At 42.2% G+C, this 15,832-nt stretch overlaps 1 non-coding gene across 1 annotated transcript; it reads right to left on the bottom strand.

Moving 5' to 3' along the window:
* Window positions 1-14,559: 14,559 nt before the first annotated feature.
* Window positions 14,560-14,632, bottom strand: trnar-acg. The gene has a single exon. It is a non-coding gene; the product is annotated as a tRNA-Arg (tRNA).
* Window positions 14,633-15,832: the final 1,200 nt, after the last annotated feature.

The raw sequence follows: 15,832 nt of genomic DNA, 5'->3' as shown, positions 1-15,832 counted from the left end.
CGCAGCAGGTCATGCAGCATCCAAAGAGGACAGGCCGCTTCCATGTGTAACATTTCAGAGTCACATCTAGGGCACCCGGACCAACCAACCCAAACATCCCGTGGCTCAAATCTTCAACTCTCCCTTCCACTCCACCAGGGACATGCAGGTCCTTGGACTCCTCCATCGCCAGGCCATAGCAACATGACGGCTGGAGGAAGAGCACCTCATCTTCCGTTTAGGAACCCTCCAAATACAAGGGATGTTTAGGAACCCTCTAAACACAAGGGATGAACTCAGATTTCTTCCGTTTCGTCATTTCCCATCCTTCCACCTTGTCTCAGTCCCAACCCTCGAGAAGTCAGCACCGCCTTCCTAACCTGCAATCTTCTTCCTCACCTCTCCGCGCCCACCCCCATTCTGGCCTTACAAGTTCACCTTAACCTTCTTCCACCTGTCGCATTTCCAATTCCCCTCCCCCAAGTTCCTCCTCCCTACCTTTCATGTTAGCCTGCAGGGCACACTTTCCTCATTCCTGAAGAAGGGCTCATGCATGAAACGTCGATTCCCCTGCTCCTTGGATGCTGCCTGACCTGCTGCACTTTTCCTGTAAAGTGGATAATGTAACCGCCATCCCCTGTCTCTTTCAGCATAGTGTCTGCCACGGAACCAGGAATAACAAGAGAATCTCATATCTTTATTTGGAAGTTCACGCATTTACAGGGCGGCATGGTTGTCACTGCTACCTCACAGCTCCAGGGTCCCAGGTTCGATTGCAGCCTTGGGCGACTGTCTATGTGCAGTTTGCACATTCTCCCCATGTCTGCCTGGGACTCCTCTGCGTGCTCCGGTTTCGTCACACAATCACAAAGATGTGCACGTCCGGTGAAATGGCCGTGCTAAATTGCCCATAGTGTCAGGTGCATTAGTGGGGGGGAAATGGGTCTGCGTGGCTTACTCCCATGAGTGTCGGTGTGGACTGGTTGAGTTGACGGGCCTGTTTCTACACTGTAGGGAATCTAAACTTACATGCCTCCTCAATATCGTCTTGGTCAATTTCGGTCCTGGGCTGTTTTCACCACATAGTTGGGGTTGCCCAACTAGCACATCCCAGCGGTGGGTGGAATTCCCTGCCGCCAAAGCGTACTGGACGTCCTGCGTTGTCTGCTACGCATTGCACTTCAGCTTTAGAGGAAAGACAGAGGCAGTACTCACAGAACACACAAGCAGTGAATGATTGACAGGTCAAGCAATAAAGGACTATCGCGTACCGCACTGTAAACAAACACTTGTCTGATGGATAAACACACTTAGACGAGACACCTGAAACTGACAATACATGCAGTCACCAACCACAAAACAAACAGACAGATCCAAAGCAAATGATCAGAAACCACAAGAGAGAAACAAAAGTGAACTGGTGGAGCCCCGGTCAATTTCCTTCGAATTGAGGAATCTTTTAGGATTGATGCGAAAAATTTAATCAGCAGTTTCTTATTCTATTTTGCCAGGCTTACCTTACCCGTCCGGCTCTCCCCTGGCTTGATCCGGATCACGGCACAAGCTCTGGACGTGATTAATACAATCTGGACTCAATCAAGCATCCGGCAGCATTAATCAGTTCTAGATTGGAATCAGGGGTTTCCAGCTCCCTTCCTGGGATGTGAGAATGTCCCTTTCCTTGGCAGTAAGGTGATACCATTGTTGCTCTCCAGAGGTGAGCAAGGTTTCTGGTGCTTCACTGACTGACCTGAGCTTCATGTCGCTTTGATATCACTGGAGTATTAGATTACACTTCAGCCTTTGGGACAACTGTGTTTTTCTGGTCGAGGAAGCTTATTGGTAGTTTGTCTTAGGAAGTGTAGTCGCTGGTTTGTGAATGACTGTGGTCATGTATGGTTTCCCTTGTCAGCCTGTTTGGTCAATCCTGAGGCATTTTCGGTGTTCCTTGTATGGCTTAGACAAGCTTGATTTTCTGTGTTCTTATTGGCGGCTTTAGAGGAAAGACAGAGGGAGTACTCACAGGCAGGTTTGCAAGTTATTTCCCATACTGCTGAAAAATAAACTTTAAGATCTTCAAAAGTTTTAAATTCAAAGTCTTAATTCAACATCAACCTGTTCACATGGGGACAAGCCACTTCAGCTGTTCCATGGACGGGGAGGTATTCACTCGGGGATCAATCCAAAGGCACGCAAACGACTTCAACAAAGGGAGAGAAAATATGTTTGTTCTGTTTGGTAAGTACTTATCTTCACAACCCCGCCTAATGTCACCCACTCGACATGACACTCGAAAGACTCCATTCGTCCGCTCTGTGTATGAGAAGGCATTTATTAAATCAGCAAAGCTTCAGATAAAGAAGAATTGGCACACTGTAGAGTGGCCTCCACTGAGTGTGGAAAGAGATTCACCTGGTCATCTCTATTCTATGAGCACGAGCATATTCACACGAGCGAGAAGCATTTACTTGTTCCTTGCCTGGGAAGTGATTCACTCGTGTCTCCAATCTCAGCAGATATGGACTTGTTCCCACTAATGAGAGAAAATTTTAATTGTCTGACTTTGAAATGAGCTTAAGGAGTAGCAATGATGCGATAGAACACCAGGAAACACATAAGAATCCCTGCACTGCAACAACAGGCCCAACAAGTCACTCTAAAGAACACTCAAACCCATTACCCTCCCTTATATTTACCCCAACTATTAACCTACGGTATGGGTACTATATCATGTCCAATTCACCTAACAGGCGTACCGTGGGATGAAATTTGAGTACCTAGAGGAAACTCACACAGACACGTGAAGAATGTGCAAACTCCGCACAGACAAGCCTCCGAGGCTGGAATCGACGCCAGCCCCTCGTGCTCTGAGGCAGCTGTGCTAAACACTGAGCCACCGTGCGTGGAGAGGCAGTTAATTTGGGATACAATTACTCATTCGCACGGGAGACAGCCCATTCAGGTGGAATGTGTTTCGCTCAGTTGTCTGCTTTGTTGGCTTATAAAGCAGTGTGATGCTCGCAGCGTGGTTCCAATTCCTATCATTGTAATGAGGTTAATTTAAAGGGTGTTCTTCACTAAATATTTTCTGACCTGTGGGCTGGTCGTGTTCTGGTTAAATCACCACCAGCCCCTTCTTTCTCAAATGAAGGCAGCAGCCTCTGCGGTAAGGGAAGACGGTAATCGTGCAAACAATCCAGTGAGGTCGCATGTGAATGTGATATAGTGTTATTGCATCGAGAATTGAACTGTGTTCTTTCTGTCAGTAGGGGTTTACTTCATTGGATGTGTTTAATCTCTTCAATTGATCTGGTGGTTCATTGTTCAGTTTTCAATCACATCAAATTCAAAGACTTTTCCCCTGATTTCGGTACAATTAGAGGAGCCCTGGTAGATTTCCAGTAACTGCCCTGTTCTTGACACTTCTCTTTATTGTTAAGTGTGGATTTGTAATTAAAAATATTTCGATACATTCAGCATTTCTGAATGCTCTTCACGTCGAAATGAAGACCGTGTGAAGTGTATTCACTTATATCCGAGAAACAACAGTCCTACAGTGAGAGCACAAGATTGTGTTCTCATCAGCGTGAACACGTTGATGGGACCTCAATTAATGGAACCTTATAAAGCATTTCCCACACTGTGTCATTAAAACAAATTATTGTCACAGTGAACCCATTGGTGTGTCAGGTGGATGGATGGCTGAAGTGCATCCTTTCCCCAATTCAGAACATATGAATGGCCTCTCCCAATATGAATTCGCTCGTCCTTCAGTAAGTTTGAGAAATGAAAGAGCAGGTGAATGGTCTCTTTCCAGTGTGAACTCTCTTGTATTTCAGCAGATTGATTGAATCAATTAATGACTTCAAATCTCAGAGGATGAATGATCTCAATGCTGGATGAACTCACTTGTGTCTCAGCAGACTGAATGACTGAATGAATCCTTTCCCATTCTTCGAACAGGCGAACAGTCTATGTCCACTGAGTTCGCAGATGTAAAGTGAGATCAAATGACTTTCCGAACCCACTCCCTCTGTGAGAACAAATGAATGGCTTCTCATCAACGTGAACACATTGATGGTACAGCAGTTCGTCAAAACGTTTAAAGCGTTTTCCATACTCTGGACCATGAAATGGTTTCTTCTCCCTGTGAACCCACTGGTGAGTCAGCAAGTTAGAAAACTGAGTAACTCCCTTTCCACACTCAGAACAGTTGAATGGCTTTTCCCCGGTGTGGTTGCACTGATGAATTTTCAGGGCAGACAAGTAATTGAATCGTCACCACATTTCCGCAGTTTCTTTCCAGCGCCCCTCCAATGATGTCTCGGTAGTTCAGACAGTGAATGCTTCCACTGTAAATGTAACTTTCTGCTTTCATTTTCAAAGGCCGGGGAGGTTCAGGCTACATTGAACAAAGCAACTCCATCAAATTCTGATGTGATGCTTCGTTTAAGTTTCCCAAATGCAAATCCTCATCTTTGATACCCGTCAAATAAAACCAGAGATATCTCAGTAAGAGGGAACTCCTCAGAACACCAAAGCATATGATTTTCATTCTTCGTCGGATGTGGGTATTCCAGAACAGGTCAGCATTTATTGTTCATTTATGATTTGCCTGGACAAGGTGATGATGAGCTGCCTTCTTGAACCATCGTTTCCGTGTGCTGTCGATAGACCCAAATTATACGGGAGTGAAATCAATAGTTTTGACCCAGTGATTCTGGAGGAACGGCAATATATTTCCAGAGCAGGATAGTAGGTGGGTTGGAGATCTTTCCTATCTATCTACTACCATTTTCCCTTTAGATAGATGTAGTTGTGAGTTTGTAATGTACTGTTTAAGATCCCTTGGTGAATGTCTGCAGTGCATGTTATGGATCGTGCAGACTGAATGTCTGAGTATTTCGTTGTGGAGAGAATGGATGTTTGTCGATGTTTTATTAGTTGTGTGTTGCTGCTCAATTCAGTTGCTCTGTTCTGGACAGTGTTGAGCTTTTCAGTATTGCTGCAGCTGAAGTAAGGAATCGTCAAGGAGGTTGTGGTTTACATGTCTCTTGCAACTCAGATGCTGAGTTCCTGTGCTTCTCATCTGCATTGTTCCTTTAACACTACAATCATCCAGGCGAACAGGAACTATTCCATCATGTCTCATTCTGTATTGTAAAGGAGTAAACAGTTAGTCGGGAAAGAACAAAAGAAAGAGAAGAACATTTGGTCAATGAGGTGAATAGCGCTTTCGCTCGGAGAATGAACAGCTGTTAATGGAGATGCCGATGCCAAATCATAGGTGGCGTGTAATCGCAGGCTATATTTCAGACTGGCTTTAGGGTGTCAAGAAAATCCCTGACTATGTTCACCTCTTGTGGCCACAATGCTCTATGGCTGCTAAAGTTAGATTCTCAAAGACATTGTGACTTTCACTGCACCAAAGAAGGACTTTCGGCCCATCTTGCAAATGTACATCATGAAGCAACGATCCATTCTCATCCCGTGTTTTTCAGAACTTTGTCTGGATTCTTAAGCGCTATGGTACTCCAAGTGATCAACAAAACATTTTCCTAATTTCACCACCTCCAACGAAATACTGTTACCAAACATATATTCTCCTCCCCGCCCTTGTCCGCCTTCCCCAGGAACCATTCCCTCCGTGGCACCGTGGTGCCCTGTGCCTTCTCTCTCAACCCCTCCCCCAACAGCCCCATGGAGCCTTTCCTTAAAATGGCGGAATATGTGACTCTTCCTTTCATAGAAAATGAGAACGAGGAGCAAGACTATGTCATGCGGGCCTTAGAGACTGCTTCGCCGTTCAATAACATCATGCCTGATATTTCCATGGACATACATCCACTTAACTAACCTCTGAAGATAATCATTACTTCCTTCATTGTTCAAACAAAATCAGCCCTAGCTTAAAAAAAACATTTATTGATGTAACATCAATTACGACGTTGGTCAAGCGGTTTCATAGAGTAAGATCCCTCTGGTTGAAGAAATTCCTTCTCATTTCCAGACGTTTCGTTACCCTTCTGGTTAACATCTTCATTGAGCCTTCAGGCGACGTACTGTTCATGATTTCTGCTTTCCATTTACATGTTTGGGCTTCTTTGGGTTAGTCATGTTATTTCCTGTAGTGATTTCATTTCCTGTTCTTTTTCTCAGGGAGTTGTAGATGGGGTCTACCTCGATGTGCCTTTTGATAGATTTCCGATTGGAATGCCAAGCTTCTCGGAATTCCCGTGTCTGTCTCTGTTTCACTTGGGCTCGGATGGATGCGTTGTCCAAGTCAAAGTGGTGCCTTTCCATATCTGTATGTAAGGATACCAGTGAGAGAGGGTCATGTCGTTTTGTGGATACTTGATGTTCACATGTCCTGGTGTCTCGTGTTCTATCTATTTGTCCACACGCAAAACATGATGATATTTACAAGATACCGTGCAAGAACTGTAACAAACACTACATTCGACAATCACGACAGTGGACTGAGACAGCATGGACAAGCCAAACAGATACATCCAGAAGAATTTCTCGAAACATGTCAATCCGACAAGAACTCTACCAACAAACACTTCGATCTCGACACCATTGACCAACCCCTGAGGAAAAAGAACTGGAATGATATCACCAACGGAAATGACATCATCAACGCAAAGAAACCCAAACATATAAATAGAAAGCAGGAATCATGAACACTGCTTCGCCTGGAGACCCACTGAAATTGATAGCTAGTTGGGTGAAGAAACGTCTAGGAATGAACTTTCCAATTCAGTGACGAAACCGACATCTAGTTTAATGACCTACTCAAAGAACTTAATAATGTTTGTGAGTTTCGACCTCACGTTCACAAAACCGGCTTGACCTTCCCTCATAAACTTATTCCAATCAAGATGATTACAAATCTTATCTCTTAGAACTTTTCCGACACTTTACCCAAAACCACCAGAAGGGCTAATGGTCTATAATTTCCATGGTTTTCTCTATTTCCCTTCTTGAATGTGGGAACAACCTTTACTATCCTGTAGTGTTCTGGTACTATACCTTTGGACAATGACAACATAAATATCAAAGTCGAACGGTCGGAAATCAGATTCTTGGTATACCAGAGAATCCGAGGATTCATCCCATCTGGCCCACGGGAATATATATGTTTACACATTTTCAGAGTTTGTAACACCTCGTCCTTGGGAACTTCAATCCGATCTCGTCTAGTAGCCTGTTTCTCAGTATTGTTCTAGACAACATTTTGTTTTTTCCAGTGCGAATTCTGACGAAAGATATTGCTTTAGCGCTTCTGGCTCCACGTACTACTTACCAAGACTGTCCTTCATTGGCCATATTTTATTCCATTCATTGTTTTAATCCTTATATACCTATGGAAAACTTTAGGATTTCCCCTTATCCTATCTGCTAACAAATTCTCAGCTCCCCTCCTGGCTCATCTTCAGTCTCCCCTCAGGACTTGCCTGTTTAACTTATAGTTCTCAATGGCCCGAACTGAGCCTTCACAACTCTTGCTAACACAAGCCTTCTTCATCTTAACAAGAGATTCGGCTTCCTTAGTAATCATGACTCCTGCGCTTCAGAATTTCCTCCCTTTCTGACAGGTACATAGTTACCAAAGACACACAGAACCTGCTCCTTGAATAAGCTCCACATTTCTATTCTGCCCATTCCCTGCCGTTTCCTTGCCCAACCTGTGCATGCGTAATCTTATCTAATCGCATTGCAATTTTCTTTCCCCCAGCAGAAATGCTTGCCCTGCAGGACTCTGAAATACACACCGAACTGGCTGTGCTGGGATATGAGTCACATTGACTTTTCTGCAGGAGCATCAACTGATTCGGAAGGCATCATGATATGTTTCATCTGTTCAGCAGTGCTGAAGCGAATATATATTCCTCCCTTCCTATTAGCACTTGGCAAGGTGAGCATGCATTGCCTGATCGAAACATTCCAGTTCATGAAAATCGTTTTTCTTTTCAGAATCAGAATGTAGCAGTTATGAAACTGCAACTTGCTCATTTCCTTTATCAAGATTAATATTCAAACATTCAGTTGAACTGACACAATGCTTAATTCTGCAACAATTACTTCTTTTCTCTCAGACATTCAGCCCCTGCAGTTTTCTTTTCTTTAGTGATATGAATGACCTGATATTTATGGGGAAATGAACATTGCAGTTTGTCTCACATGCGACACAAGAATCAACTGAGTGGTGACAGGTGCATCTTAATTTTCTGCAGTTGAGCTGAGGTGGTGTCGAGTTAAAAGTGTGGATCCGGAAAAGTACACCAGGTAAGGCAATATCCATGGAGAAGCAAATTCGATGTTTCGAGCATAAGTTCTTCGTCAGGAATGTTGGAAGCATTGACACTCCTGGTCCTCAAATATTGCCAACCGCTGTGCTATCTAGCAACATTCTTCCTGCCTCTCACCTCTCGCATCTGCAATCCTCGCCTTCTCCTCGGGTGTGGTAGTGCTGGATAGTGTTCCTGAGATGTAACAACATGTTCGTAATGATAGGTTTGATATGCGGTTGGAAGCTTATCATTGATGCAATTCATTCTACCCCTCCCAATCTGCCAAGCACATGCAGGTCCTGCGCCTCCTTCATTGACATTCTCTAAACACCTGACAACTGAAAGAAGAAGGCCTCATCTTCCCCTTGGGACCTTGATGCCTCACGGGATCACCAGTTTCCTCATTCGCCATTTCCTCATATTATTCTACTTTCATGATTTCGACGCAGCATTGCCCTCATGACCTGCACATCCAACCTATTCGCTCCACCTCGTATCAGAACCAGTATGTTATTCTCCAAATTTATCTTCTCATCGCATTCTCAGCTATCACGCGCCCAAACCCCCTAAACCGCACATTTATCTCTCAGCCTACCACGGCCACGAATCTCATTCCTGATTAACGGTTTATGCCCAAATCATCAACTCTCCCGCTCCTCGCATGCTGGCTGGCCTACTGTGTTTTCTATCACCACACTGTCGACTCTGAGTTCTAACATCTGCAGTTCTTTCTTTCTCGACGGGGCAGTATTGTGTAAAAGTATTATTATTGGAAAAGTGCAGTTTATGTGGCTTTCTAAGTAGTTAATTTCATTTGCCCAATCGGCTCTAGCTGGAGTATTGTGTGGCTTTCTGCAATTATTACAGCAGGGACGTGATTGCATTGGTAACGGTGCAGAACAGATGTACCAGGATATTGTCTGTTCGAAGAGTTTCACTTATGAAGATAGTTTGAACGGATTGTGCTCTCACAAAGATGTTCTCTTTTATATAAAATACGGAGCTGTTCTTTTCCTCAAGGATAATGTCTCTTGGTATGTTTTTTTTAATCAAAGGCGTTGTAAAACAATTCAGGCTCAGAATCGGATGAAGTATTACAGAGATAAAAGTGTTCGCTGAGAGACCTTTCATTTCTCCGTAAACAGCTGAGTATTAAGGCCAAAGATTTTATTTTTTTTAGAAATGAACTGTATAATGGAATAGGAGTGGTCATTCTGGAAAGCTGAATTCTGGTTTTGAGATCCTTCAGCAGTGGTGCACTAACTAATAATCTTTCTCCTTCTGCCCTTCTAATTTTTACGTATAAGCTTCTGTTTCATTTTTACTTTGTTTAAGGTTCTTGTTTATTTCGGATTGTTGTGTATTTTCAGAACAGCGTAAATAAGTCTACTTTGTATAGAGTATTCTGTGGGTATTCTGTATTCTGGTTTTTGTTTTTCAATCCGTCATTATGTTAATAATTTTTGTAACTAGCTTCCTCGAGTAATTTTCAGTATACACTTGTCGAAAAAAATATAACGTTACGGTCTGGGTTGTCTGGTTCATCACATTTTGAATGGTTTAACCTCGTCCATAACAAATTGGGAGGTAGTGGGTGCATTAAAAGAACAACTGATAGGTGCTTGCGTCTTTATTTTGGGTGTTGATTTGAATTAGGATACACAATGCTTGGGAAAGCAATGTTTCATTTAGGTACAAAGAGTTGTATGGCTATGCACGATGTAAAGTCAGTAATCTTACATTTAATAATTCCGGCCTGGCTTAAGGAATTAGCAGACATGCTGGGGTTGTATTTGTCTCTTTCTGTGATGAAAGGAGAGATCATTCCGGCAGTAGATCAGAATTTAACTAAGCTGGAAAATCCATAGAATCTGTAGAGATGGTTAAAATTTATTTGAAAATGAAGCAGCTTCAGTTAGACGCAAGAGATAAGGAAAATACACCAGATTTGAAGCAGTTTCAGATACGATTCGAAGTAGAGAGAGGGAAGAAGAGAAAGCAGCAGAACAGAGAGAAAGGGAGACAGTGTTTGAACTTCAGAAATTGGCAATTAATAAAGGAATTCACCTTAAAAGGCTGCAGAGAAAGGCTGAAGATAAGCTCAATCTGGAAGAGCATATTGTTCAAATGGCAATGTTAGCAGCTGAACTGGCTGATTGTTATGTAGTGGTAAATAAAACAAGGATCGGTTTCCAGCATCATTTTAAATCTGAGGGATCGAAATTGGGGCAAAGAGAAATCCTCACGTGGAAGGGGAAAGTTACATCTCTGTGAAGGTCATTAGGATAACTTATCACAGGGTAAATCGGGAACTCTTGAAAGGAACAAGGTCTGGGGATTTCATTACAACGAAGAAGGCCACACGAAATCAGTTTTGGAGAACTAGGGAAAACAATGTAAAGTCAGGTATAGGAAAACGAAACAAGCCTGGATGTTTCGTTGGCATGGCAACAGAAAGCACAGTGGAGGGTGGAAGGCTGCATCAGAGTGCACAAGCCGATCAGAGGTTGGAAAGGGGGTAGTGCCAGATCTGCTTTAAAAATGCACCTGCAAAGGTAAAGTTTATTTACATTGGCCAGGAGTAACAGATAGAGAGATAACAATATTCTGGGACACAGGATCGTGCCTATCTGTGATGCAGAAGGAGGGGAAAATATGGAGTCCTGAAGCACTATCTGCACAGGAATTCATGGTGGGACGAAAAATTGCTCAGTTATGTACAGTGAGGCGAGAGTGGGCAAAAAGAGTGGATAATTTGTGGTGGGAGTTCTAGAAAAACTCTCAGCTCCAAGAATATAATTTGTGCTTGCAAATGATGTAGCTCAATCACCGGTAAGCGTGTTGCCTAATCCAGTTGAAAAACCAGTCGAAATGTACGCAAGTGCAGCAATGCAGTAAGTTTATCAAGGAATTGTCTTAAAGCGATCACAGAGTCACAAGCTGAAGCAGGAGAAAACAACAGGCAGGGATAAGGAAGCTGAGATATTTTTAAAATCAGATCAGTGGAACACAGCAGGAGACAAGCGTTAAGAATGCAAGTATATTCAGCTCTGCAGTGCTACTGACTTACAGCAGAAAGATGAAAAATTAAAGCAGTTGGATCAGAAGACCTGTACCTGGAAGGAGAGTGAATGCATCCCCGTGTGATATTACGTAGAAAATGATATATTAAGGAGGAAATGGAGAGCAACACATATTCAAGCAAGTGAGAAATGGGCAGAATTGTTTTTCCTGTAGTGTACAGAAAAGTGGTGCTGCGAGTGCCGCATGTGCCACAAACTGGAGGTTACTTAGGTGTTAGGAGAACGGAGGCTAAAATGCAAAGTCATTTTTATTGGCCAGGATTGCAGGGGAATGCATTTGAATTTTGCCAGACGTGTCATGCATTTCGGCTAATAGGAAAACCTTGGGAAATAACAAATCCTGCACCTTTAATACCTAGTCCAGTGTTCGAGGAATCTTTCTTAAGTGGCTTCATTCATTTTGTAGGTTCCCTACATCTAATAAGCGATGGGAATAAGTATTAATTAACAATAATGGATGTATTGATGAGATTTCCACATGTTGTTCAATCGTGCAATATGACATCTAAAAGGACTGTGGAAGAGGTACGATTTTTTTACAAACGAGATTAAGACTACCATCAAAGATACAATGAGCTCAAGGGTCAAACTTAACATTCAAGGAATATATAGATAGCTTGGAAATAAAACGATTCAAATCTACGTGTACCATGCAGAATCACAGGGCGCACTGGAAAGGTGACGTCAATTATTAAAGACTATTTTGAGATTTTATGGTTCGGAGGAGGCAGATTATTTCCATAAGGGAGTTGCATCAGTGCTGTTTGCGATCTGAGATGTGCCAAAAGAATCCACCAAACTACATCCGTCTGAAACCAATTGTCTGCATAAAGTCAGAGGACCATTAATATTTATTAAGGCAAAATTAGTAAGTCAGATTAGAGAGACCACGCATTTCGACGATGTGTCAAATTTTAGAGTTGGAATAAATAATGTTGGGGACTTGTCATGACAGTATTTAAAAGTATCGCAGCAAATGGTGAAGCAGGAAAAGTATGAGAAATCAAAAAAATCACAATTTTGCCACTCGGAATAATGTATTTATTTAAATTTTCTTAATCAGTGAAATTTTAAAGTAAGGTTTAGAACACCTTATTTAATTGAGAGGAACGTGAGTGAGGTTAGCTACTTGATAGCGACTCCAGGCATGAAGGAATCTCACAGAATGTGAGATGGGAATATGCTCTAACGGTATTTTGGCAGAGAAAGAACACAAGAGGGAAATGTGTTATTGGCTATGAGACACTGGGAAAAACCAATGTCAGGGAATTCTGCATTGGACGTTCCTGAAATAAAATTGGACAATGCAAAAGTTGCCCAATATTGATAAAGTTATTCAGTTATCTTCCAGAAAAAATCGGAAGTTATTATTCTTGCATGGGGAGATCTGCTGAAATATATTGGGTATTAATAATCTAATTGTAGATGATGTAAATATAGGAGATGTCGTTCTGACTTTGTAACATCCTTGCAGGCTTAACCCTCTAAAGTTGTACAAGCTCATATGGAGATGTCACGTATGCTCCAAAATTGCACAACTGAAGTGAGTCTCAATGAATGGAGTTCACCCATCATCATGGTGCCAAAGCCAGAAAAGACCCAACAGTTGTGTGCGGACTATCACAAAATCAATGCTGTTAGAAAGACTGATGCATATACATATATGCAGCTGGAAGACTGTGTGGAAAAGTTTGGAGGAGCAACTTGCATTTCCAAGTTGGACTTCTTCCAAGGTCACTGGCAGTGAAATTTGTCAGAAAGATCAAAGGCAACTTTGTAACGCCAACTAGCCTGCTGAAATTTAAACTAATGCCGTTTGTACAGAAAACACTTCAGCCACATTTCACAGGTTAACTGACAGATTAATTGGCGGATATGCAACTGTGTGGTGTATATTGTGCCTGGTGACTAAGTCTCTCATGAATTGAATATTTACAGCATTTATCGGGCTTGTTTGATCGAATTCGGAAGTCAAACCGGTTTGTAAACCTAGCTGAAAGTGAATCTGCCAAGGCCAAAGTCACCTTCTTGGGTATGTCGTTGAAGACGGACAAATACCCCCACGGGATGCGAAATCGTAAGTTACACGGGACGTTTACACATTGCTGATGAAAAGAGCAGTACTACGGTTCCCCGGATTGAGTGACTTTTACTGAAAGTTTGTGCTGAATGTTAGCAATGGGACTGTTCCACTCAACAAATTGTTAAAAACAGGCAAGAAATTTAAGTGAACACAAGACTTTCCAAATGTATTTGACGACCTAAATACTTTGTTAACCATTGCTAAAGTGTCAGTCACCCCTAAGAACACGAAGGCTTTCCAGTGCCTATTGATGCCAGTGATATGCGTGTCTCTCTTCTTCTGCCCCTCTAATTTCGACCTGTAAACCTGTTTCATTTTTCCTCTGTGTTTATGGGGTTTAATTATCAGTACTGTTGTGTATTTTTGGAAAAGCATAATTAAGTCTATTTTGGATAGCTGAGTTCTGTATTCTATATTCTGATCACTGTGTTTCATCCCTTAATATTGTGAATAATTATCTCGCTGTTTTAAAAACTGGAAGTCAACTTAGCTAAAGTATTCCGAGTAAATGTTACTATATATTCACCAAAACAAATAACGACGTTACGCTCTGGATTACCTGCATAAGAATGTTTTGAGTGGTGTGGCCTAGGCAAAACGGGGGTTGTTTTTCTCAGAGCAGGGCTTATTGTGAGGAGACATGATCGAAGTGTACGAAATAATGAGGACCATGGAATGACAGATTGAAGGACACATTTGCTCTTGATCGATCACCAGGTTTGTAGATTTCAGATAAGATGCAGAAAGCTTTGAATAGATTGATAGGAAAAAAGTATCAGTCAGCAGGTGGTAGAGTCTGGAACTGAATCGCTATAAAGATCAGTTGGACAATTAACCCTTCATTCTTCTCTGATTCCACTGGCCAAAGAGTTTCGAAAAGGTCTCAAAACAGAGCATTCCTGCAAGCAACAGTTATTCGATCGGAGGCTTTATGAAATGGAATTGAGCACACGAGTAACTATTCGGCTTCCATCCTGTGATGAAGCTGGAACATTGACTCTCATATTCTCGCGGACATTCAATGAAGGTATTCTCGGTCCTGCAGATGAGGAACACATACCTTATTTTGGCTTTGGAAAAATCAGCTTTTATGCTTATTATAAGTCTGCATTATATCCGAGCCAGGTAGGATTCGAACCTACAATCTCCTAATCCGTAGTCAGGCGCGGTATCCATTGCGCCACTGGCCCGATGCTGGCAGCTGACCTTAAGAGCCATGATGTTAACACGTACCTGGTTAATAGCAGTCATGTTCACCAGCTGAACAAGTGAAAAAGATCATCATTGTCACTGCTTCAGTCCAATCTTCTTCACCTTTTAAAGCAGCGAATTAAAAAAAAACACTTATGTCCTCATGAAGCTTCCATTAACACTCTGTCTGCTCAGTCAGTCAATGCTGATCTGATGAATTTCAAATCTACTTCTTCAGCATAAATGACGTGAACGTGAGCCTAATTACCACACTGTATCTACCAGTTAACTTTCAGAGATTGCGATTACCGCAATGACCTTTGCGAGTATGCAGGAAAGTGAATACTGTGAACCGAGCAAAAAAATCCCTTCATGGAAACTAATCCAGTGCAAAGTCAACCATATAAGGACGGGCAGATGACGTAAAACATTCCTCAACTTTTCTCTGCACAGATGTTTCTCTAAGAATTGACTGTTTGAAGAATTCTTCTTTGTAATTTAGACTTTCTCAGTTGCTGATATTCCCTCAGTCCACAAACAAGTACCCTGCAGAAAACTATTTCACTCACGATTAAAATAGGTGACTATCTTTTCGCCCAGCTGTTGTCCCAATGTTCCCTGTTCCATGTCAATACAAGTTCTTGCAAGTGAAATTGGAGCTCCCAGCCTGATGTCCCATTGCTTCTTGATGCGTGGGAATTGAATCCGCTGTCGTTAAGGTGGAAGATTTTATCCTCGATACTTCACGTGTCTTTGTATCATCAGAGAATGGCATTCCGCTGACCAATTGAATTTTCGCAGCCACATGCTCACACTCAACGCCATCACCATTTCCATTTCGTATTGGGTGGAGTACGACTCAAATTCTCTGATTCCATGCCCTTGAACTGGGATTATATGATATGCCATAACATGATCACATCAATGTGTGAGGAAATTGGTGAAGTAACCGATGTTAAAATACAGTGTCATTGAGAAATACATTAGAGCAATACCCTACAGTATCCCATGACTCTTTTACGTTTTGTAGATATCTCGCAAAATTGATCTCCTACAACCTCAGTGTTGCAATCTCTACAGTCTCTCGGGACATAGAAGCTAAAGATTCAATAGAATCTGAGTTGACACATCTCAGTCACTGTTTGACAAGTATTCCTTTGTGCGAGTAGTTCTGTTCCTAGCATAACCTCTGCCACGAT

Source organism: Chiloscyllium plagiosum, chromosome 7 (assembly GCF_004010195.1).
Source record: "Chiloscyllium plagiosum isolate BGI_BamShark_2017 chromosome 7, ASM401019v2, whole genome shotgun sequence".
In the NCBI taxonomy this organism is placed as follows: Eukaryota; Metazoa; Chordata; class Chondrichthyes; order Orectolobiformes; family Hemiscylliidae; genus Chiloscyllium; species Chiloscyllium plagiosum.
The sequence above is the reverse complement of the archived record's forward strand: the minus strand, read 5'-3'. Positions and strand labels throughout refer to the sequence as shown.